The 21,100-nt window shown below is 37.2% G+C and overlaps 1 protein-coding gene across 2 annotated transcripts in view; it reads right to left on the bottom strand.

Moving 5' to 3' along the window:
• Positions 1–21,100, bottom strand: part of LOC141389948 (uncharacterized) — a 207,071-nt gene that overhangs the window by 165,749 nt on the left and 20,222 nt on the right. Inside the window, exon 1 of one of the 2 annotated variants that reach the window (XM_073962229.1) lies at positions 15,952–16,477. The exons of the other annotated variant lie outside the window; for it this stretch is intronic. The gene's annotated coding sequence lies outside the window, so the exon portion shown is untranslated. Of the gene's footprint in view, positions 1–15,951; positions 16,478–21,100 lie in introns of those variants that run through there. 2 annotated transcript variants of the gene reach the window in all.

The raw sequence follows: 21,100 nt of genomic DNA, 5'->3' as shown, positions 1-21,100 counted from the left end.
GAAACTATGTTTTTTGTTCAGAGAGCTGTAAATTTGTTTGATTTTGTAACCTATTTTTGCGTCCGGTTAATATATGTATGCCGTAGACATAGATAGAGACACACCAAGAAAATGAGGTAATGCGGCATTTACCTCGTTCCATCGTTTGTGTGGAGCATCTGTTTGGAGCTATAAACAGTGGGTTGCTGTAACAAATTGGGGGTCATGAATGATTAAACACAATAAGATAGTAGATGACTTTTAAAATTAACTGGCTCCATAATCAAATCATAAGAAATTAAACAAAGTTATTTTAATTGGGTGTATATTGTCAATGGCGAAATACCTATCGTTTCTATAGAATCTTTTTCAAAAATGGATTTGATACCAATAACTCATAATTTACGTAAGTGGACTTATGCTTCTGTCTCAGAAAATGTTTTCTATGCCGTTGTGTTGCAGTAGCTGACACACCAACTTGCATACTATTTTGTGACTTTGAATCCCCGACAAGGCAGCATCATATACCCTCTACGTATTTGGGACATGTCAAATGTTTTCAAAATTCATTTAGGGCTTTGCGATAAGAAGAAGTTGCAAATCAGGGACCTTAATATAAAAACTTCTTACACTCTTTGATATTCGAGAAGTCTCTCCTCTTGTCAACTTAGCTCATACAGAACATATTTTTGCATATGTTTTTTGAAACACAGTGCACAACATTTAACAGTTGTATGATTTTTTTGTTGTACAGCTTAGAGATAGGTGCAGTATTTGGTTGTTCATTTGGTCGTTTTATTTGAACTGTTGATTTGTTTGTTGTTATTTTTATATGTTTTTTATTTTTTTATTTTGCAAAGTTTTATTTTAGCATCAATGTCCGCATTCATTATATTTTTTAGCACTATTGTTTATGAGATTTTATATGAGTTGTTGCGTTAATATTTTCATATGGATTGAAACCACAGGAAATTTGGGGTTTAAACATTTTTTTAATTCGTGCAAACAACTGTGTCTTTTTGTTATAATACTTTTTATACCCTCCAACACGAACTGTATTGAAGTGAATAACAACAACTAGTTCCTTTTCGTTTATGAAAATACTCAGCGCTTCCTCTTGTCGCAGGATTATATCCCAACTGATAATAGGTACTCCCTACAAAAATGCTGATATGGCGCGTAATCGTAGTTCTTTCCAAAGCATAGACCAATATTTAAAATTTTCCGAATTGAGCCTTTAAACTCCTGGCAATATACAATTTTAAATTGCAGCAATCTCTGTTTGAAAATTTGACAAAATAAAACCCTCGAAATACACAAAATTGGGCAATACCGGCTAGTCTAAACCTAGATATATATATAGACAGTTTGTTTGCGAGTAAGTTTTCTATCTTCTGGGAACACAAAAATCGAATTAACGACCAATTTGGTAAAAAATTGTGACTAAAATCAAAAAAAGTTAAATCGTGGCTTAGTGTATATGGGGGCTATAACAAAACAAGAACCTACTGTCTGATAATTTGCAAGGCATGTTTATACCCTACACCACTATGTGGGGAGGGTATTATAAGTTGGTTTTGGCCAAAAAGTTTGTAACGCATCGAAATAATGGTCGTAGACCCATACTTATATATACCCAGCAAAATGTTCGATGCCAAAGATGCTATTCAAGAATGGGTGCAAGTCAAATGGAATGCCATTTTTTCAGCATCTTCACTCATTCTTTTTACAAGAGCGTGACCCCCAACAGATGCAATTAATTTTCAGATCCTAAGCATGTCATCTCCACTAACTCAATGGAATGGCATCTTTAACAAATCTTTGGCATGGCATCTATACCAATCCTTTGGCATGCCATCTTAACCAATTCCAAAGAATAGCATTTTCACTAATCTATGGCATGTCATTTTCACCAACCCTTTGGCATGTAATTTTCACGTCTTGTTCGGAAAATAGAAAATGCTGTATTGAAAAATGATTTTAATTTTTTTATTTTATTAATTCAAAGAAATTAATGAAATAACTATAATTTATTTATCATCATAAAGTTTACATCTATAACTGCAGTTTGTTCTCGTTGTTGTAACAGTAGTTAATATGTTTGTATTCTCATTTTTCTGCTTAATCGGAATCTGGGTCTATCAGTCGTAAGAATGTGGCTATTTCGCTATATGGTTTGTAACCACAAAGCTGCAAGCTTAAGTTTCTTAGCAGGATTGGTAGGGCAATTGAAAAGGAGCAGTTGTTTTCCACGGTGTCATCAGTACTTGCCCTATAGGAATTTTGACGGCTGCACCATCCCGAGCGTATTGACCCAAAACTACTCTGGTTTGTCCTGACAGCTGGCGCTTCTCAGCTGCGATAGATGATGAATGTTCTCCAAGGACCGCATTCACACAATAACTGTTTACTGCATCTGCGACTGCATTCGTGTGAATGCTACTTAAACCTGGTTGAAAGGCTTGTTGATCTACAGGTTCTCCCTTGTAACGTTAGACTTCTCTTTCTAGATTATTAGCACGGCTTGCTCTGAGTGAGTCCTCTGCTAATATGGAGATGGAGATGGCCTTCAGCGCAGTTGTTGTGCTGTTTACGGATCCTATGCTATTGATCGGCAACTGGAAAGTTATTTCTGATGCTGGAAGAACTATAGCCACAAGGGTCCTTGCTACGGGCGACAAAAGTGAAATCGGTTTGTAAGATTCACCTTTGCTGGCATCCTTTTCGGGCTTCAGTAGCTGGCCTATTTTCCAGACTTCGGGAACGATGTGTTTGGCAAGCGACAGGTTGTAAATTTAAGTGAGAAACTTGACTTCCGGCCGTCCCAGCTGTTGCAGTCTAAACACCGCCGCTGCACGCAACAGAGTTTACTTCCTCCGCAACAGGTTTTGATTCATCTTACAAAAGGATTTTACTTCCCATCAGTGCAGTGCAGATTTCGACATTGACTCCAACTGCAGATTACTATTTCGTGAATTTTATTTTACAACGTTTTGGAAATGTTAGCTGTTTTGTAGGGATCTACAAATCGACTTGTTGAGAAGGGTTCTCTAGCAGGCAAGGAAACTTTTATAAATGGTCTGTTCCTTTACTTTTAAAAATGGTAATTGTTGCAAAAATCGTAAAAGTGGTGAACTGCTCTCATATAAATTGTATGCTTTTAAAAGTAAGGAAACACTTTGCGGGTAAAAACTGGCAACCTCAGGCACGTAAAGGAACACGACTAATACCAAATGGTGCAGTCCGACTCTACTTTTAGTTCATTTATGATTGGGACTTCCTAGCATAATAAATCTTACATTGCTTTAAACGTACATATTTAGATAAATAAAAGAATATATACATGTGTAAAAATAAAAACACAAAATTCATCTTTATTGGATCGATGGAATGGGTTCAAATGATAAGGAAAAGATCGGATCTATCACGACTTCCTTTGAATTGGTTCAAATGCTGATGAAACGATCGGATCTTTCACGACTTCCTTCGAATGGGTTCAAATGCTGCTGAAAAAATCGGATCTTTCACGACTTCATCTGAACCAAAGCAAAAGATCCAGTGAAATCATGACATCTCATGGAACCACTTCCATAAAATTTTGCTGGGTACCAAAATAAATGTCTCGACGGGCTGAGTCGATCTGGCTATGTGTGTCCGTCCGTCCGTCTGTCCATCTAAACCTTGTAATCACGCAATTTTGATCGGATCGTCACCATATTTTGGGTGTTGATGAGGATCCCGGAGGGGAAGAAGCCTATTCATTTTGGTGATGGTCGGATAATATTCAGGTGTCGGAATGGACAAAAAACTTATTTGGGGAAGAAGCAACGTTTTATTTCAAAGCGAATATCCCCGCATCTATAAGGGGTATATCAAAAGCAAAACATGCTAATGAAAGAAGAAAATATCACCTTTACAACGATGTTTGGTAGGTTGTCGTAGGTGGTCAAACAACGAAGATATCGCAATAGTCGCTAATACTGGCAACGAAAGTAGAAAATATCACCTTTACAACACACGTTGGGGCAAGATTGAAAAAGCGGGTCTTAATTGAAAAATTGAAACACAAATGTTTGATAATCTGTCTTTACAGGGTTAACGAGTACAAAATTCTACCTCACTAGCCAAAATAGCAAATTCGTATGTTGTCTACTTTTCGTGTAGCACAGTGTTAAAGTTGAACATATTTTTAAAATTTAAGAAACAGGTGAAAAGTATTAAATTTTGCTGTTTTTAAATCGCCATAACGTAGTTTTTGCTACATAAGCTTGACATTTTCAAAATGTATATTTCAAACAGAGGTAATTCTTAATATTTTAGGAAAAAATTTTACTAAAAAAGTCCTGTAGAAATGTGTTTAAAAAATTCGTCAAAATTTGTCCAGATTTTGCATAATTTTGAAATGTATTGGAGTATAACAAAAAAGAGTGTCGAGAAGGTCGTGAGAATTTTTTTTTTGTATTTTTCTCTTGATTGTGGTCTTTGATATTGCGCAAACAGAACTTGCGTCTTGCTTGCGCATTTTGAGTTATATCAAAAATGGTGGAAATAGCTGTGGGTCAATTTTTTGCATTTTGGGGTTTTTGTCTTCATTTTCCCTGTTATTGTTGTACAGTATGTCATGTTTTGGTTGAATGTCTGTGGTCACCCTACATAAGACAATGTGTGAGGTCCACCATTATGTTACAGTTACTATATGTAATGATTTATATGAAATGATGGCGATGCACAAGGGGTGAAATCGCAAAAAATGGAGATTAATTAAAAAAAATTAAATTCGGTTTTTAGTATAATTTTCGTTACATGGTAATATGGTACAAAATTCTAAGTCTTTAACCAAATTGTCAAGTTCATATATTGTTTACTTCTACAGTTACACTGTGATAAAGCTAAAGAATTTTTAATAATTTAAACAGCACCATAAAAAATTAATTTTTTTTGGTGTATAAAGAGTAATATATTCTTACGTATCAAAAGTGCCCTTTTTAGAATGGAATCGTCAACTTCAGTTAGAAATCTGAGTCTTAGAAAAAATATATTTATTGCAAAAGAAGTTTAGAAGCATATTAAAACTAATTTAAAATGTATCCATTTTTCCCTATTTTTGAAAAGTATTTAGAGTTAAAAAATAGCGGAATATTTTATTTGGAGGTTATTCCAAAACGAGAATATATAGAGATGATCTTTAGTAGAAATATGTTCAATCCCTTCAAAATGCACAATTCACAATTTGTGCTAGTATAGTTGCAATATATGCATAAAATATTCGAAAACACCCAAATTTGACTGTACGTCTATATTGGGCCTATACCAAAACATTGACCTATATTGACAAATTTTCACACTATGAATTCTTAGGCATTCAGAACTATAAATCCTAATTTACGGATAAATGTACTAAAAAATGTGGTCAAGACCCTCGAAATACATAAAATCGGGAGATACCCTTGTATGGGAGCTACACTAAAATATTGACCTAACTTAACAATTTTTGCCAAATATTAGCTTAATCAATAATTTATCATATTAGAAGATTTTAGATTCATTAAATAAGAAATGTGGGCAAAACGGTAAAAACACTTTATAGTTTTTATGGTACCCATTTATGAGGGCTTCGAATATACCTTTCCAATCCCTCAATTTGCACCAAACCTGTGTTCCGTTATATTGATTGAAGTGTAAACATTCGAAAAATATTAACATTAGATCACTCAAATGCTTCCCTGAATTAATCTCCGTTTTTTGCAATCTTGCCCCAATGTGCAACGATGTAAAGTAGGCTGTCGTAGGTGGTCAAACAACAGAGATATCGCAATAGTCAGTAATGCATCCCATTTTCCGATGTTTTTGTAATTACGCTACAGGTCGCAATTTTGATCGGATCGTCACGAATTTTTTGGGAGTTGATGCGGATCCCACAGAGGAAGAAGCCTATTAAGTTTGGAGATGGTCGGATAATATTGAGGAGTCGGAATAAGCAAAACGCTTATGTGGAGAAAAGTCAACGTTTATTTCTTGTGGGAATATCTCCGCTTCTGGTAAGAGTATTCCAAAAAGAAAGCCCGCCAATGGAAGAAGAAAAGATTTCCTTTATATTGATGCAATATGTTGCAGTATGTTGGCCTAAGTGTGCAAACAACCGAGATATCGCAAAAGTCAGTTATATATCCAATTTTTCCACTTTTTGCAAAATTTCGTAATATTCGTAATATTTTGTCGTAAAGATTTTGACCTGGTAATCGAACCCCGGACATTCAGATTGCAAAGCGAGCATGCCTACCATTGCACCACCGTCTCATCATCTGTATACAAATGTCTTATATGTTTAAATTACAACAGTTCTAAAAATAAATGCAAGCTATCTCATTTGTATCCAAATAAACGATGGAAAATAGATAGCCATCATAATGATACAGAATTGTTATTGTTATTTGCCTATCGTATTTTTATCTAAATTTTGACTGAATACGATGCAAATGGGATAACAATGTAATTGTTGTTGTATATTAGACAAATGTCGCATTTTTACCGAAAATTAGACACCAAAGAGATTCTCATATATAAAATTAGATAAAACTCACTTCCAATTGCTGGCAGGGTATGTGTTTGTTGTTCTTTTGCCTATCAATAAAAAACCACAACATGTGTGTGTATACTATAGAGATAGCCAGTGAGTTCTTACTGAGAGCAAGTGAGCACACATTTTAAAGTGTTTTACATTGAATTTTACGCTCCCTTGCTCTCAGTAAGCGCCCACTGGTGCATGTGTTTGTTTTTTTTTTGTGCTTTTTGGGTTTGTATTTTTTTGCACCCAAACATATAAAATGTTTGCACCCAAAAATATAAAATGTTTGCACCCAAACATAAAATTGTTTCCAACCAAACATATTTTTGTTTGCACCCAAACATATATATCTTTGCACCCAAACATAAATATCTTTGCACCAAAACATATATATGTTTGCACCCAAACATATATTTGTTTCCACCCAAACATATATTTGTTTGCAGACCCAAACATATATTATGTTTGGGACTGTTGCAAAATATGTTTGGGACATATGTATGTTAGAGAGGCCGTTTTTTTTGCGTGTATGACAAACATCTGCAATGCGCTAGAACTTTCGTGCCATTCTAGCAGCTTCTTGGGTTTATTGTGATGCCTGAAATCCGGAAAAGGTTGCGTAAGGTTCGATCTGACGATTGATGTTTGGGTATAAAAAGTTTCTTGTTGAAGAAGTTATTGAAAAATAACTTCGGTGGAGAATATCCACAAACAAGAAAATAGGGAACTGATGAGATCCAGTGGCGTGGATCGATACTATTCTTCCCTGCCTTACCCCTTGGCGAACAATGCCAAACTTTTTCCACTAATAAATTAGTTGTTTTAAAATAATAAAACAACAACAATGGATTTTGGCCAGACTATTATGAAAAAACAAAATTAAACATTTTAAAATAATTTTGTGCGTGAGGTTTTTTTATCGAATCGTCTTATATGTAATTTTATATAATCCTAAATAACAACTCATCAAAATATGATACGGGGATATGAGGTTGTAAAAAAGTCATCACCCGAACAAAAATATTTCAAGGCATGTCTGAATTGGGTAAATACTCCCCGCTCCTTCCATATAAGGGCGTCCACCCATGAATCATGAACTGCACACTAATTTATGTCTTAATAACGAATCAATCAAGTGTTAATGGGAAATAGTTTTTTAATCTATTAAATATTTTTTGGCCATTCTCGTAAAGTCAACAACCTATAAGTGCATTTTCTCTTAAAACTTTCAACTCTATCAGCCTTGTGTCAAAGTCAAAGATCATTCACCTTTGCAAAACTATAGATCGAATCAAATAAGCAAATCGAAGGTATGTTATGATTGAGTTGATAAAAACAAATACGCTAAACTTTGCCATTATTGGAATATGTATTGAGTTATTTTTATATTTATTTGTCTTTAGTGATATTATATTTTTCTGTTTTTATTTTTTTAACAATAAACTTAATTATGTATTCGATTAGAATACTGACGTCCGCTTGAATAGATGCTGTGAAACTGGAAGAGTCATTTGTTGCGTCATAAGTTTCGTGATATTTGCAAAGAAACACCTACAGACACACATAAACGTGAGGAATTTCGCGTATTCATCGTATACATATATGTCTGTATGTATATTCATGAAAAGATGTAGAAATATCAACAGAAAATTGTTTATATATGAAGAACCGGATTTATGATTAATCCGCTTTGAGAGAAAATAAAATGGGTTGTTTTCCGTTTGCATATTATGATTGTGTTCTATTCCAATATTATATATATAATGACAACTCCCATATAATTCAGAACTGCAGATTTTAGTTCTTGATACATAAGCCAATAAGGATGTGTGGGTTAAAATCCAAATATAGAAATCATATGATTTGTTTATAAATAAGGTAAACAAACTCTGTGTGTGTTGTTCGATGAAGCCAACGTTTTTTTTTTTTTGATCGGTATTAACCTCACAATGTTCACAACATGTCCATCCGAAACTTAATAACAAATAAAGAAGAAACAGCAGTTTACGAAAAAAAACGATGAGGGTTATGTTAAGGAATTATCGTATTATTGCGAGTAGTACATAGAATATAATAAGGAGCCATATGTACAGACTGAAACAATATTGTTCACATATGCTCTGTTCCAGAACCTGGAAGAAGCTACTATTTTTTACAACGATAACATTTTTCCATTTATATTGTCGGAAAAAAAAGCTACTATTTTTTACAACGATAACATTTTTCCATTTATATTGTCGGAAAAAATAGTAAAAATTAGTAGATTGTTGCAGTTCTGGAACAGACCATTTGTTTTCGATTGGAAGTTAGCAGGAGGTTGAAACACTTCATCACAATGCTCACATCAGCGAATTAAAATATAGCCAAAATCCGCATTGCAAAAAATGACACTTCAGAGTTCATAATAGCAGTGTTGCAAAGCATCGGGACCTGTAACCTGTTGTTTTTGTTTCTTTTGTCTGTCAATCTTTCTCCTCGAAATATGGGCTTCACAAAAGAGTGGTTTCAGTCTCTTATCTGAAGCTCATATTTCGAGGAGAAAGATGAACAGACCAAAGAAATCATTGTCCTACGAGCGTCTAGAGGAACTGACAACTGTCATGCAAAGCTAAATTATGAATGAACATATCTTTAATCAGCAAGTTAGGACTTCATGGAGTAACATTCCATAAAAACATTATAGACTTGCATAGACTGTCATTGATGTAGAAGTATGTGATATAATGATGTCTACATATTTCTGCTTAATCTGGCTCTAGTTTAAACTGCATGGATTGTATTGTCCCTAACTCTGGTTTTTTTGCGGCGGCTGCCATAATTTATGGTAAAACATAGGCTTAAAAATCTAGTCTCCAGATTCACTACGGAGACGAGAGAGAGAATTGTCACAATCCGTATCTTAGCAAAGTTAGTTAACCTCAGTCTTATCAGCGCCCGTGATTCGAACGGAAACAATATAAGAATATATTCTACGAGCGCCTAGAGAGAGCATATGACCGCTGCCCTGGCCACCACATTTAAATTGTTCAAAGAGATTTTAATGTTAAAATGGAAGGGAAAATATCGTTGGTCCCACTGTCGGCAAGTTCAAAGTTCATGAGGTAACATTTGACAAAGGAATGAGGCTGTACCACGTTTTTTGCCGCTACTGAGCAGCACAAGGTTCCAACACCTCGACATACACAACGTCACATGGATATCCTCAGATGGGAAAACGAGAAACCAGAAGACGGAAGACACTCTTTCAGTGTGTTAGATGTCCGTTCGATTTGAGGAGTGAACATGTATTCGGACAATTTCCTTGTAGCAGCCAAGGTACGCATTCGTTTTAATGTTGCAGCAAAAGTGTGATCTAACACAGGACGAACGATGGATATTGAGAAGCTGCAAACACAAAAGATAGTAAAAGCCTACTCCGCTCAACTGATACACATTCTGGAAGACGGCACTTCTTGTCCCGAAAATGTGGAAGCGCAGTGACAAATAATAGCCCACACTCTTCAAACTTCAAATCTACAATTGGGTATCAAAAACCACGACCTAAGAAACTATTGTACGATCAGGAGTGTTGTAAGGCTACAAAAGTGAAGAACGCGGCATACAAAGCAACCCTGAATTCAGTAGCAACATTAAGCGCCAAGGAAAAATATATTGAGAAGATGAGAGAGGAGGCAATATTTCCAGGAGAAAGAGACAGAAAAAAACTTGAACGTGAGAAACTTGAGATGTTCAGAAGCCAGAATGAAGTCAGAAAATTTTACCAGCAAACTAAAAGGTATGGTGCAGGAACATTCTTCTCCAAAGGTGATGAAGGAAATCTGGTAATAACGAGCTGAGGATCTGGAAAAACATTTCATGAAGCTCTTAAGATCAAATATGGGATCGGTGACAAAATGCTGAAAAAGAAAGTATACCCAACGATCTTTCAGCTTACCGAAAGAGACAAGACGATTTGTGCCAATAACAGAGGCATAAGTCTCCTACGCAGCACATATAAAGTGCTGTCAAGCGTACTGCGTGAACGTGTAAAACTTATGGTCAATAAAATAATCGGGTCATACCAATGCGGCTTAGACAGGGTAAATGAAAAAAATTACCAAATGTTCACACTGCGCCAAATACTACAGAAACCCCACGAAAGACAGATCGACACGTACAGAATGTTCGTCTACTATAACGCCGCATTCGAAAGGCCAATTAGATCAAAGATGTCCCAAGCCCTGCAAAACTAATACGATTATCCAGCATGACATTGGACGACACAATATCGAAATTGGAAAGAACCTCTACATCCTACTGGTAAAGGTCATACGATATGAGAATGTTTATACTGCCAGAGATAAAATTAGCACTATATACAATAAAGAAATAATCTTACAGATCTACGCGGATGACACAGACATAATAGGTCGATCAATATTCGTTTCATTGTCCTTTTACTTTTTGGGTGTTCAACAAATCTGCTACCTGGTTGGAATCGTGTCATATTTTTCCTAAGGTTTGGGAGTGACTTAACCGTTTACATCAATTTACTGGTTCCTGTTATAATGGTGGAATATTTCAAATGATTTAGCCACTTATTTCGCTTATGCTCGTCGAACAACACGGTTCACTTCCAATGTCAGCATGATCCGATGGCTTACCGATGGAGCTGTTCAAGTCCGGAGGCAAAGCACTGATAAGGTAGTTTACACAACCTGGCAGGAAGAGCGCTTACCCTATATTTGGAGGGTGAGCATCATACACGAAGAGAGATCTGACTGTGTGATAAGGTAGTGTCTGGGATATTACGTGAACTACTACAGTTTATAGTCCATGCCATAATTGGACATTACCATTGGGGCTTCAGACCTGTCGAAATATTCGAAAAGACCCAAGAGATACAGATTGACATTTACTTGCTTTTTGTCTGTTCTTAAGCAGCCTTCGACAGTCCCTTACATTCAAAGGTAATGCATGCTATGTCTGAATTTGGTATCCCGTAAAGCTCATTCGGGTTTTTAAGATGGCTCTAATTGATGCCCGGTCCTCAGTTAAAACAGTAAAGAACCTCTACGAACGAGGTTTCAAACAAGGAAACAGCCTTTCGTGTGATCTCTTCAACATCCTGCTGAAGAAAGTTATACTAGATGAAAACGTCAAAATAAATAGCACAATATTCACCAATGCTGACGACATCAGTAAACGAAGTAACTGATATATTTAAGAATGTCGAAGGAGAATCTACTAATTGGATGTGCCAGTAAACGGCTACAAGACCAAGTTGATGGTGTCGACACGCAATGCATCCATAATGTTAGTTAAATGCGTCAGTTAATATCTTCGTCTATTTCGGCACCTCAATAAAACCAACAAACAACATCAGTTGTGAAACAAGTAAGAAACATTAAGTTTGACCGGTCCAAACTTTTTATACCCTCCACCATAAAATATTCCGAACTTAAAAAAGAAAAATTAATTTCCTGTTAGGTGCAAAATTGTTCTACCACGGACAACCCAAATGCCTAAATCAAGTAAAAAAAAATCTTCAATCTGTTGATACCTTTATATGAGGGATATACCAAACATGGACCTATGTGAACTATTTTTGGTGGAGGAGTTTGGCGACCTCTGAGAACTTCAAATGTCAAATTACAGGTAGTTCGGTTAAAAATGGTAGCTAAAATCCTCAAACTACCGAAAATCAGGGGTTACCGTTATATGGGGGCTATACCAAAGCATGGATGTATGTTAACGATTTTGGGTGGGGATGTTTCGTGACCACTGAAAACCTCAAGTGTCAAATGACAGCTAGTTAAGATAAAAATTGCAGCTAAAATCGTCACAATACCGAAAATCGGAGGGTACCATTATATGGTGACTATACCAAAACGTGAACTTATCTTGGTAATTTTTAGCGTGGAAGGTTTTTGGTCGTTGGGAACATCAAATGTCAAAGACTCAAAATACCTTCTATCGGGAGGTACCATTGGGGCTATACCAAATCGTGGACCTATCTTGGCTATGTTTAGTGGAGAAGTTGGGTCATTGAGAACCTCAAATATCAAATTTCAGCTAATCCGGTCCAAAAATGCATCTACGAGGGCAGTTTGGAAACTTCTTAGCTTAGCACAAAAAGCGCGGTATAAACAGAAAAAAGTTAAGTGTTTTGGAAACTTCCATCTCTGTTATGAACACATGTTAAATTTTGTTTCGATCTGGCAACTCCTTCATATAGAAACAGGTGTTCAAAAAAGACGCATCCGCAATTTTTTTACAATGGAAAAATTAGAAATGATATGGTGAAAGTGCTCCTTCATATGCAACAGTAAAAAATTGGGTTGCTGAATTTAAACGTGGTCGTACAATCATTGAAGATGAACCACGTAGTGGACGTCCAAAAACAGCAAAAACAACAGAAATTGTAGCCAAAGTGCATGATATGGTATTAAATGATCGACGTGAAATTGCTAATATCATGGGCATCTCAAATCATCGAGTCCATTTAATTTTGCATGAAGAACTACAGATGAAAAAGCTTTCTGCAAGATGGGTGCCGCATTTGTTAACAGTCGATCAAAAACGCAAAGAATGAACATTTCTCAAGCTTGTTTGGATCGTTTTAAGCGAAATAAAATGGATTTTAAGCGTCGTTTCATAACTGTTGATGAGGCATGGATCCACCACTATACTCCAGAGACAAAAGAACAATCCAAACAATGGACTGAAGCTGGAGGCAAAACAATTCAATTGGCTGGTAAGGTTATGGCAACGGTTTTTTGGGACTTCAAAGGTATTTTATTGATTGACTATCTGCAAAAATCAATGAAATGTACAAATTCGAGAAAAACGTCCTGGCTTACAACACAAAAAAAAAAAAAATAATTTTTCATCAAAACAACGCACCAGCGCACAAGAGTGTTTTAACAATGGCTAAAATCAACGAATTAAAGTACGAGTTGCTTGACCACCCACCTTATTCTCCTGATTTAGCTCCCAGTGACTTTTACTTGTTCCCAAATCTAAAAAAATTCCTTGCTGGCAAGCGTTTTATCTCAAATGAAGATGCAATTACAGTTGTAAACCACTATTTTGAAGACCTTGAGGAAAACTATTTTAATCAAGGGATAGAATTGCTAGAAAAGCGTTGGACTAAGTGTATTGAAGTTTAAGGAGATTATATTATAAAAAAATAAAAATATTTTTGAAAAACTAACTATTCTCTTTCATTGTTTGGCTAAGAAGTTTTCGAACCGCCCTCGTAAAAGCCTCAAAATTCCTTATATGGGGCATATACCAAAACATGGCCCTGTATTTACAATTTTTGGTGTTGTGATCACTAAGAATCACATATGTCAAATTACAGATAGGGTGGTTTAAAATTGTAGCTAAAATTCTTAAAATATCGAAAATCGGGAAGTACCGTTATATTAGGGCTGTACCAAAACATAGCCCCATATATCCCATATTCGAACTTGACCTGCTGGAGTGATTACAGCAGACGACCGTGGCCATCTACTCAGAATTTTTTGATTACTTCAGTGCGTTACCAACGGAAGAACAAACTTAGAAATGCAACAATTTTGGTTTCTTGCGGATTTTGAAACAGAACAACAATAGATATTACCAGTGCTAATTTTGGCCTAGATTCCATGCTACTTGTACATACAAATACATGGTGTGTTGTAGGGCAAAATTCAAATTCAACGACGCCGATAATCACTGAGGTTGAATATCGGCGTATTATGCAACTTGTACCAGGTCTCTCAACATTGACATTGTTCAGCGATTATGCTAACCTCCTAAGTCAATAAATAAGATGATCTCTCAAAGCATGTCATCTGAAAGTGGAGGGCAAAATAATTCTTATGGAACGAATGTACCCCACGCACAGTGGATCCACTTGTATGGAGAAAGTGGCCAAAAATATTTCCCGTGTAAATATCAAGCCAATGCGCTGGTTACAGCTTTGTGCTGCTGCGGAGGGTGTTTTAAGAAACCACTAGCGTAACATTCTCCCCCCCTTTCCCCTCGGGAGGGGGTATACGGTAAGAATTGTTTTACGCTGTTAATACAACTGACATGAACAAAGGTCCCGATTATCTTATGATGCAAAAATAGGCTTGGGGAAACAAAATAATCTCCAAAACAAAACAATCTCCAACTAATTTAGCGGATTAAAAAAATCAAAATTTTTGTCTGAAAATTCGTAAAATTTTTAATATAGATCTTATAGCGTTCTTCCTGGAAGGCACGTACCGCCAACGTAAGACAAATGTGGAAGAAGATTTCTTCATCTTGCCACTGATACAAATTATGTTAATGTAGGTGGTCAGATAACAGAGTTATACGCCAATATATCCATAGAAACTCTATTCTAGGGCAGATTTAGTCAGCGGCCCACCATTTATAGTCTGGCACTAGATGGTAGCTGATTTTAATACTGAATAATCTCAAACATATGAGCTACATTGGGGAATTATTCCCGAGGTGGGCACTGGTGGGCATCATGACTAAAACCTTAGGTCAAATTTAAGTATATGATCGAATTGGCATTACAAAATACACTAAGACAATATGCAGCTAACTAGAATTCGACAACACGCTAAAACACTATTTTTTAATGAAAATTAAGCTATTACCTCCCCCTTCAAAATCCACTATAATATTTTGCTATACGTATTAGTTTCGCGATATTTTGAATACATTTACTTGCACTTAAAATATAGGTTGTACTCACAACAAAAGATATTAGTCAAATGTTCTGACTTTTGAAGCTATTTTTAAGAAGATCGCGTTCGAATGAAACAGAAATTAATATATGTTGAAAAAGGTCTATGTCATAGCTGTCAGAGTTGCCAGATGTTGTACCATAATTTTGACATTCATTTTTTCATTTTTGGCCACTGGGTGGATCCACTGTGCTACGTAGAGGAAAAAATGTATGTTTTTAATCCATGTTTGACCTTGAGGAATGAGGAACACACCAATAATAAAAGGTTAAACCGGATAAGTATTACTTTATACTCTTTTAATTTTTAAATTTATTTTTTATAATTATTAATATGAAATTCCCTTAAAAGGGGTTTCACTGTTAACGCAAATTTAAATTTCATAACATCCCAACTGGAACCTAGATATTTTAATATCCGGTTTACTCTTAATTAACATAAACTATTACTGTAGATACCGATATCTATTAAGAACTTTGGCAAATAAAAATAATTGGTTTAAAAGATGCTTGGTAACAGTGACTGTGGGCGTAATTGTAAAGATATTACCAGCAGAACATATGTTTCCTAGTTGTATGACCGACCAAATCAAAATGTAAACGTAATCAGAAGCTAAAGCTAAATTTGATTTCAGTGGATGATGCTTGTAATGTACAGATGTATAATGCTCGTAGTAAACAAAAAAACATTACTCACTTTTTTATTCAAATTACTTCACAGCAATACAGCTTGGCTAAACAATAAAATTAACAATTTTATTGTTGTTTAATCCAAAATGAATGAAACACGTGTATTATTTATAAATATTTCAAATTTTTTGATATATCAGCAACAATTTGATATATATAATTAAAAATTGGCTACATATATCACAATATCTACGAAATTTTTATATAATTTGCACACTTTTTTGATAATTTAAATTTTATTTGATCTTCACTTTTTTCCAATAATTGCAAATAATACTTTTTTTGCCGCAATATTATTTTTCGAATTATTAAATTTTTGCCTTCTTTTGAAAACGCGTAACAAAGCGCGTGCGCACGAACTTCTTTTTCGTCGATACCGCACCTCGCAAAGAGCTAAACAAATCTGTTGGCTAGATCTGCAAACGAAACTCACAACAGCTTCACTTGTGTGCTTTTTTCTTTGTTGAATGAATAGCCAAAGCTTTACACTGAGCTTTTGGTAAATGTATTTTTTTGTGCTGCCATTTTAAGACAAAAAAGCGGTTACTTTTTGAAGTGTGGTTTTATTGATTTCCTCTTGTACAAATGGTAGGTAGTAAGATAGAGTGGTAGAGGTAGTTGAATTGAATGTTCAAAGTACTTGAAACGGTTCATTAAACTTCAGCGTTTTTAATTTCTATTATTTTTGTTATTTAATCAGGGTAAAGTGTTGAGTTGAGGGTGAAGCGATTGTCTCAATTAATTTAATATGTTGCTTTATTTTTGCCACAGATGTGGGTCATTGCTAAGGAAAATGTGATGTGAGAAATTTCCATTAAATCGCCTTTATTCCATGTTATTTCATCATTATACCTTCAAATAATTTTAGATATATTTAGGACTGTTCTAATGGCTATTAACTCTTTGTAGAACCGAAAAATAATTTTTAATACAATCCGAATTGATGTAGCCATATCCATCGGTCTGTTTGTCTACCTGGCTTAAACACACGATAAATTTCGAACGGATTGACGGATTTGGTCAAATATTACAACCCAATCTTCCAAACATAGTTTATGTTCAAAGATAGAACATTTCAATTCATATATTTTTTTTATATTTCCCAAACAATGGCAACTTCGGATAACATGTACTTTTAAGAATTTTGCCATATTTTCCATCTGAATTAGCTGTAATATGACATTAATTATGAACCAGAACTCTCCTTGCCGAATATTTCTGACTTAGGTCAATATATTGCTGCACATAGACGCTCAGATGTCATAAAAGCCGAACTTGCTTGCTTTACTTTGACCAATTTCGGATATCATGATAACTTATATCGTCTTTCACTCGCTTACTCCATCGGAGATTTGACTTTCCCGTATACCGCTACTCGGTCCGCAATTATATCTCGCCAACGTAACATAATGCAAATGTCGCTGCATAACCGGTACAGTTCGTGGTTCATACTTAGCTGACCAACCACACTCTATTATAGAGGACTGTACATTATTATAGGCGTCCGTAGTCTATTTTGTCCTCTATTTTCAGTGGACGTACTCTATGTCCTCTATTTATACCCTACACCACTATGTGGGGAGGGTATTAAAAGTTGTCGAAAAATCGTAGACCCATGCTTATATAAACCAAAATGAATGTCTCGACGAGCTGAGTCGATCTGGCTATGAGTGTCCGTCCGTCCTTCTGTTCGTCTGTCCATCAAAACCTTGTAATCACGCTACAGGTCGCAATTTTGATCGGATCGTCACCAAATTTTGGGTGTTGATGGGGGTCCCGAAGGGGAAGAAGCCTATTGATTAATATAACTACAGCTCGGGAATTTTATGAATGGGCATCCGAGCCGAATAATCTACCAAATACTAAAGTGATATTTTCTCCAGAAGATTATTATTTAAATAAGATGAAGGACTTGAATTTGAGATATTAAATGGCTAAACTTAGGGCCCGTACAATAACATTTCATTCAGTTATACCCACTAATCCTGGTACACTAATTGCTAAACCGTTCTTAAAATAATAAATTCCAATACTTTGCTACTGTGTATATATGTTATCGGAACGAGGAGCCAGGTGCTGTTATGCGAGATATGTACTTAAATCTGGTACTGCTAACTACGACGTTTTTTTGTCAATCCCACGGCAGCGGGTTCTTTCGTACCGGATTGACCCGGAAACACACAACATCAGCGTTCCGGCCAGCGGCTGCCACCTCAGTGTACATGTGTTCGTATTTGTTTCGTTTTTCTGTGTTGGGAGCAGCATATCCCGGAATGCCTGCTCCGACTTCTTTTGGTGCGTGTCGAGACGGAGGAAAACCCAGGACCAATTTATTTGTGCTCAGTTTGTCACATTCGCATCTTCACCCATATTCAACCTTCGATGAGATGCAATAGATGTCAGCAGTCGGTACATCTAAGGGGTTGCTCTGGACTTGTCTACGTGAGGGACTACGACAGGGACTATGTTGCTGCATGCTGCGAGGATACAGCCCCAGTGAATCGTCATCGGATTACGAAACTCCCTCGTCGTCTGATTATGATACTCACCCGCAGTCCCCTCGACAGCAACCGCAGACGCAGCCTTTAACACCAGCCGTTGTTGTCCAAATCCCAGAAAATGCATCCTTTTTGTAATTTAATTGCAATGGACTCCGAGGTAAGATCGAGGAAATAGTAGATTTCATGAGTCGGAAGAATATCAAGGTCGCTGCGGTGCAAGAAACCAAGCTCAACAACAACAACTGTAGCTTACAACGTTGCGATGGTTAAAACGTGCTATGGAAGGATCGCACCAGAAGTGGGGGTGGGGGATTAGCTTTCCTATTGCACCAGTCTGTCCAATACAGACCTATCTCGCTTGAGCCTGTCTCTAGTGACCTGTATATGGAATGTATGGGGGTAGCAGTCAGGTGTGGAACTGCCGAGATAGAGTTGATGAACGTATACATCGCGCCGAGACATAGCTATATCGCAGATTACGAGCTTGACATTAGCCCGCTTTTGGAAGGTCATAATGGTCTGGTCCTGGGGGACTTTAATGCGCATCATGAGATGTGGCATTCGGGCCTCGGAAACGACCAGAGGGGTACAGCGCTGGCTGAGCAGATTGATAGCTCTACGTTTTGCATGGTCAATGAGGACGCCCCTACTAGAATTAGAGGAGAGTGTCACAGTTCGCCAGACATTATCATCGTGTCTCCTGGTCTGACAAATGACGTCACCTGGCAACCCTTGGATCATATCATCTCACCATAATTGTCTCCATTAGCAGACAACCCGATTTCATCACCTCTGAACGCCGCACGTTCGTCAATCATAGGAAAACGGATTGACCGAGTTTCAGAGAGTTCACAAATCACCGCTTCAGAGAACTGCCCACTCCTTGTGATGTTCGGGTAGCGGAAAAAACGTTCCGAGACATCATCACTGGCCATATACTGCTGGTCGAATACCCGAAGTAAGACCAAACTTCCTATCAGAGGCGACGGGATAAGTAAATGAGCGTGATGAGTTTCGTCTAGCCAACCCCAATAACCCCAGAGTCAGAGAGCTGACACTGGAAGTTAACAGTCTGGTCGGCGAACATTAGCGGAACAAGTGGTTGAATCATCTGAAGAGTTGCAAGATTGGAGCCGGTATAAGTGAATTGTGGGCAACGGTTAAGTCACTCTTGAACCCTGGAAGGATGGAAGATAGGACCTCAGCCACGTTTGGCGACGTTACGTTGACTGACCCGAAGAGGTGCTCAAGTTATTTCAATCGACAGTTTTTCGAGCACCCCGAGAGTGACAGGGCGAAGAGGAGAGTACTACGTCGCATCAGATCTCTTCCTGCCGAGGATGAATCACCACAGTTTACAATGAATGATGTTGCGAATGCCATCAGGAACGCTAAATCATCCAAAGCGTAGGATCCTGATGGAATCTCCATGGTAATGCTGAAGCAGCTGGATGAGCCGGGAGTGGTGTATCTCACTAAAGTTTTCAACTTGTCGCAAGCCATTCTCATTGTTCCCGAAAATTGGAAAATGGAGAGGGTGGTCTCGCTACGGAAGCCAGGATGCCAGCAGGCCGATTTCGCTTTTGTCGCCCGTAGCAAAGACCCTTGAGGCCTTAGGCCTGCCCAGTATCAGGAATAGTTATAAAGTTGCTGATCATCAGCACAGATTCCATAAGCAGCACAGCACGACAACAGCGCTACACGCCACCTCCACATATATTTGTCAAGGACTCAACCAGAGACCGCCGTGTGATAGAACAGTGATGGTGGCGCTTGACTTATCAAAAGTCTTTGATACTGTCAGGCACTCCACGCTGTTTGAGGACATTGAGCAGACAACCCTCCTGCCAAGTTTGAAACGTTGGATAGTCAACTATATGTGTGGACGCCAGTCGTACGTGGAATTCAGGAACAAGAAATCCAAACCCCGTAGTGTTAAACAGGGCGTTCCCCAAGGTGGGGTGATATCTCTGAACTATTTAACCTCTACCTCTCCTGTGTTCCGCCCCCTCCAGAAGGCATCGAGATCGCAACGTATGCGGAGTATTGCTCGATCCTGACATCAGGTACCTTCCCTGATGACATCTGTGAGAGACTGAACTCCTATTTAACCGATCTTACCACCTTTTTTCCACGCGAGGAATATGGAGATTTCCGCCACAAAATCTACAGCCACTCTGTTCACCACATGGACAGCGCAGTTTGAAGAGAATTGAATGTCGTGGTCGACGGTAGCAGAATTCCGACCAAAAAACTGCCCAAACATTTTAGGGGTCACATTCGACACAAATTTCAAGTTGTGCGCGCACGCCACTTCTATCTGCAACAAACTGAAAAGTAGGAACAAGGTCCTCAGCAGCACTTGGGGTTCAGATAAAGAAACCTTGTTGACCACATATAACGCGATAGGTCGGTCTGTGGTAAGCTGTGCGTCGCCAGATATGAAGTATTTTTGAAGCCTTTTACTTATCAAGTCAACCTAGTGTCTTGTCTAGAATCATTTATCAATACACACACATTTACAATTGAAGATGGGGTTTCTTCATATCTGCAAATTTGTAATAAAGGCTGTATAAATAGCAGTTATCAAAATCAGCCTTTGTCTTCTAGCCATTCACATTCAATATGCCTGATGAGCTGAATTTAACCACCAGC

The sequence above is a fragment of the Musca autumnalis genome, unplaced genomic scaffold (assembly GCF_047663935.1).
Source record: "Musca autumnalis isolate F117 unplaced genomic scaffold, ASM4766393v1 scaffold_1, whole genome shotgun sequence".
Classification (NCBI taxonomy): Eukaryota; Metazoa; Arthropoda; class Insecta; order Diptera; family Muscidae; genus Musca; species Musca autumnalis.
Note: the sequence above shows the minus strand (reverse complement) of the source record. Positions and strands in the feature narration are given on the sequence as shown.